Source organism: Epinephelus moara, chromosome 4, assembly GCF_006386435.1.
Source record: "Epinephelus moara isolate mb chromosome 4, YSFRI_EMoa_1.0, whole genome shotgun sequence".
NCBI classification, from domain to species: domain Eukaryota; kingdom Metazoa; phylum Chordata; class Actinopteri; order Perciformes; family Serranidae; genus Epinephelus; species Epinephelus moara.
In genome coordinates, this window is record NC_065509.1 from 7,146,614 (window position 1) to 7,157,954 (window position 11,341).

At 41.5% G+C, this 11,341-nt stretch overlaps 1 long non-coding RNA gene across 1 annotated transcript; it reads left to right on the plus strand.

The window, feature by feature from the left end:
- The first annotated feature begins 3,757 nt into the window (after window positions 1-3,757).
- LOC126389368 (uncharacterized) lies at window positions 3,758-5,648 on the plus strand. The gene is made up of 3 exons (XR_007569851.1): window positions 3,758-4,400; window positions 4,491-4,553; window positions 5,284-5,648. It is a non-coding gene; the product is annotated as an uncharacterized LOC126389368 (long non-coding RNA).
- Window positions 5,649-11,341: the final 5,693 nt, after the last annotated feature.

Here is an 11,341-nt window from a genome sequence, read left to right on the forward strand (position 1 = left end):
AGAGCACAATGACTAAATTATATAAGTATATTACCAAAACTGATGTTATTTCTTTAAGAAACTATTCACTTACTATTGGCTCTGTTCTTGCAGTTTTTCTCATGTTCTCCTCTGCTCTTATTCTACCCAGGCTCCTGAGGCGGAGGCTACGAAGGTGGATGAATGAGGGGATCACGGTGATGTCATCCCTTTTTTTGATTGCCACCTTTTCCTCAAGCTAACAAGATTAAGATATTTTTGTCTTCCTCAGTGGATGGATGGTTGGTGATGTCACTTATTTGTTTGATTGCAACCTTTTGTGTAATAAAAGCTGGTCAAAATACATGAAAAAGTACTTGTCCCCGTTTTTTTATTTCATAATGATAATATTCAATGATTTTTCACCACAGCACTGAAAATGTCCCTGATTTTCATCTCAGAAATCGGGTCACCTTAACAGAGACTGGACTTTTTCACAGCATATTCAGAGGACATGTAGCTAGCGGATTGTGAGGAGATGTTTGCTGTAACTTATGTGACAAAAACTTTTAAGGTTAGGAAGACTTAGAGAGCCTTTAAAAAATCCAGTAATATGTCCTGTTTTGACAAACAGAAAGATTTCAAGACAGGGCACATGGTTTCATAACACAGTTAAATGTAAATTCGTCGGCAATTTGCTTACCTTGGTACAATTCCGACCAGCAATGTATCAACGACAGGCGACTTCCCATGGCGCTGCTGGATGTCCGGGTGCCGGAGCGCGCGACGCGAGACCAAATGAGTCAAGCAGGAAGTCAGGCGCAGAAAAGACGAGAGTATCCGGTCAATTTTCAAAATAAAAGATCCATGAAAACTCCGGATCGTATTTCACATCGCTACATCAACATGACGTCAAAGCGGGTGGCCCCAGGCCTGAAGGGGTTGTTCTCTATGGTTTGTACCTTTTATACAGTCTATGGTTTATCAGACCCTTTGCCAGACCTCAGTATTAAGGGGGGCATATGAAATGCATGGGAGGGCACAATTATTATTAGCCTACAGTATGTATATTTTTAATAATCCTATACTCTATTCGCGCAGCACCTAATCATCACATTAAACACAACCAACAGCAATATAGCCTACAACATCAGTCCTCATAATTTAAAGCAAAACATTACATAGAAGCAATGTTATCAATATCCACAAAACACTTGACTATACAACATATTAGATAACACCAGAAGCATCACACACACACACACACACACACAGACTTTGAACCTACTTTGAGTGGAGGCAGCGCTGTCCTCTCTCCAGTCCCTCCTGTCAGTACAGCGGGAGGCGGCGTTTCTCCGAGCTGAACCTCCTCATCAACGTATCCTTCCACTCGGACTTGAACTTGTGAGTGAGGTCCTTTTCAAAAGCAAGCTGAATCAAATGGGCCTTGCGTCTGTGCGGTCTCCAAAACGCGCATCCATCTTTCCTTGCACAGCATCGATAACACTGTAAAATAATCTCTTGAACTCAGTCTTTTCGTCTATGTCACTTTGTGGCTGACCAACTGTTTCTTCAACTGCAAATCTGCAGAGGTTATTGTTAATTGTGCGTCTTCTCTTGCTTGGCACAGGGTCGGTCACCAGCTCCTCCAGCCTCGGTGGCCGTGGCTGGAGGAGCGCAGAGATCCCACAGTGCAGAAAACTCGTTTTCTGTGTGCAGTGTCTTCATGCAGTCAGAGACGCTGTTCGCAAGTGTCACTGCAGTGAACAAGTCCATATCTTCAGCTTGTAGTCTGTTAGGCGGCTCGAAAAGTGACAACAGTTTCATAACAAGGTGCACAATGAAAAGCGTAATAGCACAAGCAGCCTCGTAGCCTCGACGCGCACCTCGTCTCCAAAGCTTTTCAACCACTTACGAATATCCATGATGAACTAGAAATGAAATAGTAAGCCTGCGAAAACTCATCCAGCTTCACTTTCAAAAATGCACAGTAACTGTTGAGCGGCTACATTGACGTAGGCTACGTCATGTAGGCAGCCTAACTTTCTTTTCAGTAAGGCCATGATAGGCTGTTGCAGTGTAGATTCCCATCAATCAATCAAAATCACACCATTTATATTTTTAATGTTTTAATGATAAAGACTGCAACATTAGTATTTCTCAACACAAAATTAGCTACTATGATAATATAAAATACAAATGAAAGTAATTTTTTTAAAAAGATGTGTGCCTCAAGTGGGGGGGGGGGGCACAAGCATTTTTGGGGGCGGGCCAGGCCCCCTATGGCCCGCCCATAGCGACGGGTGTGAATCAGTGGAATAATCATAAATGCATAAATAATTAGCTATTATTGTTTTTAAGCTACTACCAAAAGAAAAAAAGTTCACTCCACATTCTTGGAAAGTTCTTCTGTTATTTGATGTATTGTTGGTGAAGACTTTATGGCCACTAACTGGCCCGACATGCTTGTTTGGAATCACTTTTGATTGAGTGACATTGATTGTGAAAGAGTGACAGTCACGCCAGATGCTTGACTGTCACTCTTTCACAATCAATGTCACTCTCTCACGTCCGTTTAAGAAATCTCATGTCGGATGTCCACTGGATCCGTAACGGCGATCATAATGTCACACGATAATCTGCAGAAATCTCCTCTGAGCCCTTCTTTGTGTTTGACTTCAGATGGGGCCACCCAGAGTCCTTGAATATTCTACAGCACTGGGGCCACCCACTTTGCTGTCATGTTGATGTAGCTATGTGAAATACGATCTAGAGTTTTCATGGGTGTTTTATTTTGAAAATTGATCGGATACTCTCGTCTTTCTGCGTATGACTTCCTGTTTGACTCATTTGGTCTGTGCAAATTCAGGCGCCATTGCGCGGGGCCATCAAAAATAGACTTGGCACATATTCCACCATGGAGTCCGTTTTTTCTTTCTTTTTTTTTTACATCCAGCCCATTGTGTGGCATGACCGGACCACATACTATTCTCAGAAAGCAAGTTTAGGTCTCGTGGGGCTACCCTGAACTTCATGCTTCTTCATCCTTCATCTAGTATCCTACACTGGTTGCCTATTGGTTTACCAAGTAAATAGCGTGGAAGTCGCCTGTTGTCGATACATTGCTGGTCGGAATTGTATCAAGGTAAGCAAATTGCCAATGAATTTACATTTAACTGTGTTATGAAACCATGTGCCCTGCCTGAATAACTAAAACACACTAAAACTTTTTGTTAGATGAGTCTGCTGAATTTCTTTAAGAAAAAAATGAGGCAAGAAGAAGAGAGTAGTTCTAATAGGCATCCAACTACACAAGAACATGATGAGGTAGGCTAATGTAATGCACTTGTCTATTATCTATTATCTATTTCTGTATGAAATTGCATGAAAATAGGATTTTGCCGCATGAATTTTCAAAATTCCCGAACTCCCCTTGAAATCTCTCTGTTTGTCACAACAGGACATATTACTGGATTTTTTAAGCAGATGATCAATACCACCATCATATTGATGAAATCGACCTTGATCTGCGCCGCAAGACGTCTATGGACGTATGTGAGGCTAAGGCCTATAGATATGAATATGTAATCACACACTCATTTCTTCTTGTGGTAGGACGGCACAGCCCGTCTCCACTCATGTTGGTTGTGTGTATGTGTTGGATCAGTGTGAATAGCGGTGTATGCTCGCTCCTTTGCTCCCCGCCCATTGGATGCTGCCGAGCTGGGAGCAATTATCCTATTCTCCTATTCCACCTTGATTACTGGGCGGTGCTGTGGCAAGCTTTATCTGGGGGAGAGCTACGCAGCTTGGATCCTATCCTGTGGAGCCTGAGTTTCGCGTCAGCAGCGTGTTTGGCGTGGCTGTGTTGGATCCACGTGGCTGTCTTGAGGGGTCCATGTCATTGGTTCAACAGCCCATTGGTTCGACATCCCATTAGTCCGACTGTCCGTGGTGCTGAACGGCTCGCGGCGGGCGTATGGTGCGCCGCGACCGGCTTGAGGCAGAGCAGGCTCACGGCTTATGTGTTTGTCACTTTCTTTTTCATTTTAACCCACACCATGATCTTTTCCTGACCCTAACCAAGTGGTTTTTGTGCCTAAACCTAACCAGACCTTAACCACAGGGCATCATGATGATTTCGGAACGGACTTCGGAACAATGAGTTTAATATGGTCGGAACAATGGGATGTTGAACCAATGGGCTGTCGAACCAATGGGCAGTTCCCGTCTTGAGACGCTTGTTGTCGGACTTCCTCCGTTCATTGTTGCAGGTATGTTCCGATGAGCTCGCTGCCTTTCTGGGTCATATTGGTGGCATGTCTGATGCACTTTCTGCTTTCCAGCAGAGTTAGCTTGTATTCAGGCCGGAGGTTGGGAGTCGGGAGTGTGCGGCCTCGGAGCTGTGCGTAATAATCCACGCGCTGCGTTGGATTCCTGAGGTAGGCTGGCTCATTTCTGTCTCGCGTTCTTAATGCGCTTTTGTGGGCTGCATATGAAATGTGACACTGGTTTCTGATTGCTGTTGGCAGTTAAGCTGCATCCTTTTGCCGCTACCTCCCCTGTTGCCTGCAAAGCTGAGCCTTAACTTACAGGTATGTATGTGTGAATTTGCTTGTTTTAATCCATCTAACTGTAATTTGGTGTAGTAATTTTAGTCTGTTTAATATCACAGCAGTTGGCTCCTTCTCTGATGTGGGCCGCTGCGCTACTGCTGTTCTGTTCTGTCTTGTCTATGGGTTCGCCGCGGCAAGCTCATCTGCATTTGTTTTTTTCATTGTTATGGTTTTCTGTTGTTTTGTTTTGTTTTGTTTTTAAACTAAGCCCTGGGTGTGCATGCTTGCTGCTTTGCACGCCGGGAGTAACTTCCCTTGGACGAGAATTGAGTGTTGCACCGCATGTAGTGTTGTCTCTGTAGAGGAATTTAATGCAGTGTAGGATTTAAAGCTGCACCAGAAAGACTGATCCTCATCAGCTAACCTATCAATCTTTGGTTAACTATTGTTTTTTTTGTATTGTAACTAGATATTCCTTGTTATTGTTTACAGATTTTGTAATCATTCATTCATTTATTATTTTCTGTAGATTTCGTGTTTAGTTATTTAGTTATTTTTTTTGTGTAGAATTTGTTTTTCTTTTCTTCATTTTTTTGTTTTGTTTATTGGGTTAACTGTGTGAGTGTGTGTGTGAGTGGTAGTTAAAAGCACAATCAACCTTGGTGGTGACCTTTTGGGCCCAGTATAGTGTGGTGTCGGGGCAGTTTATTTTAATTTTTTCTTGCCCCTTTGCCCTGACTAACCGTTTGCTTTCTTTCTCTGTGGACAGGAGCTGTTTGGCCGGGGTGTGCGAGTGACTGACTGATCCCCGCAGTGGTGGTCCCTTCACTTCCTGTACAGTAGTGTACTTGGGTGTCATTCAACGGTGTGGTTTTTTTTCTTCACGTGTGGTGTGTAGCGTCAGGACCCTTCCCCTTCCCCTCAGTTAGTCATCTCTGCCTGGTGAGCCCTCAGCCCTGTGCCAATTTGCTGCACTTTATTAGCAAACTTAACCAAACCACTAGGAGGCCTTAAGGGATTGTGCAATATTCGGCCACTTATTATTATATTCTTTGTTTGCCTCACCACCAAGCGATTTTGTCCAAGGTTGGGAATTTTAAAGTGTTGTTAATAAAACTTTCTTGTGTATAAATTTATCTTGGAATCACGTCAGTCTCTTGTGTTGTTCGGACCTGTGTGACCTTATTGTCAGATCTAGAGTGTTGGTCCCCTCTAATAGATTTCCTGGGGGTGAAATTCCCCTAGGTGGCGTTGTTGGACACTGGTTAACTAACAAAAGTAAATCTAATCCTCGTAGTTTTGCCACATTCTGTTTGCCACATGTCCATGTTAACTCTTTTAAGGTAAAATGTATGTTGATGACCACACACACACACACAAGCAGATATTACGTCACAAGCTAAAATCTCACTCTGGCCCTCTGACCAAAGTTGGCAACCCTGACTTTTGTGTTCCTGTGTAGACAGACATATTTTATGGAAAAAAGGTTGTATGGACAGAAATTTATTTTTAAACAAAGGGGAAGTCACAATCTCTCCGTCATGGCTTGGGGGAAACTCTGTTGACGAGGTTTGATGTCAGAGCAAATGTTGATAAACGGTTACCCACGTCACAGCTACTATGGGGTTTCCTCCCGGTGGGGGGGCGAGTCCTTCACATGTGTACACACATGATCTATCATTGCCTCTGTCTTTCTTTCTCAGCCCGGCAATGAGCCCTACATGAGCACAGTGCTCTGACGCACCACATGTCACATGATATCAACCCTCCACTGCTGCTGTATTAAAGTGCGTATGTGCAGACTAGATAGGCCAACATTTGTTGGTATGAATCACATTGTTGTTTACAATGTGTCTTTATGCTTGAGTTATTTGTATGCTGCCCAGCAGCAGCAGCATCAGAACTAACATAGGGGAGTGAGAGAGCCTTTTACTGAAAAAGTAGACTGTATCACAGATATAATATGAATGACAAACACTGTTCCCCATTGAAATGACTATATTCTTACACTTTCTTTATTCCACAGTACAGATATTTTTAACTATATAACTTTTCACTTCCAGGCTTTGAAAGTAAACCTCAGACATCGACTTTACACTCCCATCTAATCAAGCTTTTTTACACCGTTGCATTGTGTACCTCCAAGGCCACGAAAATTCCAAATGAACAGGCAGTGCATTTAAGTTAGTATATGGCTGCAGCCATAGGAATCATTTATTTGATATGGAACACTAAGTACTTAAAGGGTAACTTGTATTTTTCACCCTCTATTTTCCAATGTTTTTGCATGCAAGTGACTAATAGACAGATTTTTGAAATTGGTCCAGTATAGAGCGAGCCACAGCACCAAATAGGCTGCAGTGTAATCCCTACAAGCAACTGTGCACAAAGTATCACTAAAAGTGCTGTTTTTGCCACTGACGGGCTCACATTATCATTTTATGTGCCTGACAACACGTCACAGAAAAGACCCTACAGCTTGGAATGGCATGAGGAATAATAAAACTGAAGAGTGGAAAAATCAGAATTTCCTGAAGACAATGACACCTAAAATAACAGGTATGTCACTTCATGTCAGTATGTGATATCTGTCTCTCCCTGTCTGACTGCATTCTCATACATTAGAAAATTGCCTGTTATAAAATAAACTTAGCAGCATAACGATACCTTGATGTTTAGTCATCTCGGCTGAGGAAGTGTTATTGATTTCGTGTACCTCTTTCATATCATATTATAAAATAAATTCCTAAGGTTATTTATTTTACTACTACTTTATATTAATTATATTACTGGGATCTGCTGCAGAATTCAGTGTTATGTGTCACTCAGTTGAACTCAGATTTAATGAATCAGCAGTTACAAAAATGTGTAAACTGCACTGTTAAGGCAGATGAGTGGAACATTAGCTAAGCTACGACATACTTATTCACTTGACATGAAGCTAAAATTAATACAGAATTATGCTAAATATTTAAATATAAGAAATCATCATCATCTTTTAGAAGGAGTAGATATTACCACAGGCTAGCTCAGGCTCAGTTAAATCGAATAATATGGTAACGTAGTAAGGTAAGCTAATCGTTAGCATGCTTGTTTGAAAAGGAAAACAACCGGCGCTTTGAGATGGCTGTCAGAGATGACAGATTCATTATCATTCATTCATTATCCCATCTGAGGTGTAACAGGTGGTGTGTTTCACATGTATTATATCCCAGTCACTCTAGCAAAGATGATTAGCATATCATAACGAACCGTGACCATTTTAAAAAGCCAATTAGTTGGTGCCGGAAGTCACTCCCATAATTCCCGCAAGTATTTTGGGGGCAAGGAACAAGGTGGATAGCCTAATCATGTGTAGCCCAGTCTAAAAAATATTTCAGTAAACCATAGTGGGACATTATATCAAAACCAGTTTAATAGAGTGTTAATACAGTTCATAGCAAATTTTAAAAAATGCTTTGTCATTTTTTCAATTACGTTAATTGGGGGTCATAACCTAGTTCCGGAGGGCTAAATTTGTCCATCTTGACATTTTGTTGGTTTCATTTGTTGTTACAACTTGTCGTAGCAATGGGAAAGATAGGGATATCGAGGTGACCCCCGAGCATAACGCCTCATTTCCACTTACGTATGTGTACGGTAGTGATGTGCGAGTCCACTGATTTTCATTCTGATCCGATACCAAGTAAAACCAAAGGTGATTTTGGCGATACTGATACAAATATCACTACTTTTTACAAAAGCTTAATGTGTTGAGAGAAGGGAATTTTAAAAATTGAGTGCTTCAAATTATAGCCACACAATGACACCAAAACTCACATTATCTTTCTTATTATTTAATTATAGAGCTTTCTCAGTGGCAACAAATCACTGGAAATATAGCCAAACTATCAAAAACAGTGCACAGAAAAATAGAAGATAATGTAAGAATCAGGCTTCCTTTCTTGCTTCAGCAAGAAAACAAAACAGCTTACATTACAAAATAACTCACGTGGCATTGTTGGTCAGGTTTCCTTGCTACTTTTTCAGATGTCCCCTGAAAGGTTTTTGTTGAGGAACAACATCATCTTTACAGTTTTTCCCTTTAATCTGCTTAGTTTTTTGTTCACAAGCCCCACTGCCTTTGAAAAAATTCTCTCTGCAGGAACAGAAGATGGGACAATTCCCAAGAATTTCATTGCAAGTCTACTTATGGCTGGGAAGGTTTGCCATGCTCTTGCCACCACAGTAGTGGATCCTTGTCACATGGGATCAGTTTTCCTCTGAGTAACGGCGCATCTCGATGAATACATCGATGAAGTGTTGGACCCTGAGAGCTAGGACCTGGCATAGAGGGCAATGAGGTAGAGCTTGCAGTAGGTGGTGCTTGAGCTTGGAGTTGCAATGGGGGCTGACTCTAATGTCTGATAGACATCCTGCATCTCAGTAAAGGTGCTTGCACATGACCAGCGTTAAAAGTCTCTCGATGCCTGCTGTGCCATTGTTTTCCTATGGAAGCTAGCGTTACCACTGACGTTGGGGTACTTTTCGACTTTGGCATTGCGTTGTGGGGTTCACTGGCATTTTGACGTGATGCCGAAAGTTCAATTTTGTTGAACTTAGACCCCGTTTGACGCTGACCTTTCCGTGTAGAGCCAATGATTCCGCCGCCGTCAGCACTTTCCGCCAGCTGTCAGTGCATGTGTATAATCAGCGTTGGGTCAAGCCGACGGCAAGCGCTGCAGCGTCTGCAAATCGGCAATTGTGAAAGCGCCTTAAGAAGTAGATTTTTCACTGCCTAAACACTGCCTGGGAGCCTAAATCCAAAGCCTTTTAACCCTCTGGCATCCAGATATGTGCTGGTTGCAGCCAAACTGTTAATGCTCTCAATACCCCTGAATCTGCACTGGCATTGCTGTGCAGCTGGCACAGCAATGCCAGTGCAGATTCAGGGGTATTGAGAGCATGACAAAGGAGCTGCCCTGATGTTCACAGGCTGCCACAGCCTTGTGAATGAGTGACACCAGGAGATGACTTTGGAGACTGAGACGTGTTTTTCAGATGAAACTTCTCATGTCACCTCCTCAAATGGCCTCAGTACATCAACTGTTTGATTAAGCAGTGATAATTCTCCCACACTCAGGGAGCCTCTCTAGCATATAGAAGACAGAGTTCCAGCCAGTATCAACTGACTGAATTGGCTTGTGCTCGACTGCCTTCAACTGCTTTTGAACAACCTTCAGCTTTTCTGTGGCCTTTGTGCTGTGGTGGAAAAAGGAGACAATCCCATTGCATTTTCCCAGCACTTGCACCAGATCTGGGACGGCCTTTAAACTGTCCTTGACGACTAAGTTTAGCGTATGTGCAAGACAGGGAAAATGCCTCCATCCAGCCCTCTGCACTGCAGACACCATGTCAGTCACAACTGCAAACACCTTTTCCGTTATGCCCCAATCATCCGTGATTCTCTTCAGCTCTGCACTGATATTATCTGCTATGTGTGGTAAGGACGACACTGGGGGCATTTTACAAGGCTTACATTACTTTGCCCTTACATTTATTGAACATATTTACAAAATGAGTCTCAGTCAGTTGTTTTCTTGCTGGGAGTTTACATTTTGGGTCAAGAGCATCTTGTGAGTGTTGCTGCTTTTGAAGAATTATCTTCAAAATTTGCAAATAACAAGGGAAAACTAATTGAAAAAGCTACACTGCATTGTTTGCTACATCTTATATTGCTTTAACTCTGTATGCAGCCTCAGAGGTAACACTTGTGGTTTTATTTTAAATTTTCTGTTATTCATATTGAAATTAAAAATCCTAGTGAAACACATCAACAACCAGTCAACAATCAAATAGTGAAATTCATAAATGTTATCAGGAATGGATAAATTCCTATATTATGAAATAATTCTTGGTCGAACAAGAATAACTGAGTTAGTGAAGATAACGAGCTGCTAATATAAATTCATTTTGTCAGGTAAGGTTTGTTGCCTCTATGTATTTTAATGATTTACTTTATTAGCCTATATATTTAAAATAAGTAGTATTGCCAATAACACCTTTTCAGCATCCTCGACTTGAAAAGTAGACATAGTCTGCGTCAGCTGAGAAATATTTTATGGAACTTACGTGAGAAGATCCTACTGACACAAATCTCACTCCAAGCTTAGAATAGTTGCAGCCCTGATCGTTTTATATAGGATATTTAATTAATAATTTATCAACCACAATTATTTATTTCACTGGCATATTTATTTTAACTAAGGAAAGTTTCAGGAATGGGGGGATCTCCCATCATCAACATCAATACACAAGCCTGTGTCAGGGCAGGATGTAAGCCATCATCTCATCAACTGAGAACTGGTTCTCACTTTCCATTTTCATACACTTGCTCCTCATGTTGTCAAGTACAGGCCTTATTTTTAGCAGACAATCTTTACTGGAGTCAGAGCTCATGTTATCTTGAAAGTGGAGCATCCTGGATAAACATTTGTACCTCTTGAGTGGCATTGCATCTGCTTCTTTGTCAAATCTTGTATCTGCTGCCCAGTAGTTTCCCACTGCAGGCATTTTCACTATACCCATGATTAGGGCTGGGTTAAAACAATCAATTCATCTGATTCAAATCGATCTTCATTTGAATGACTCTATATCGATTTGCAAAATTCGAGGTGATCTTTTAATATACAGTGGTGTGAAAAAGTGTTTGCCCCCTTCCTGATTTCTTACTTTTTTGCATGTTTTCCACACTTAAATGTTTCAGATCATTAAACAAATTTAAACATTAGTCAAAGATAACACAAGTAAACACAAAATGCAGTTTTTAAATGAAGGGTTTTATTAAT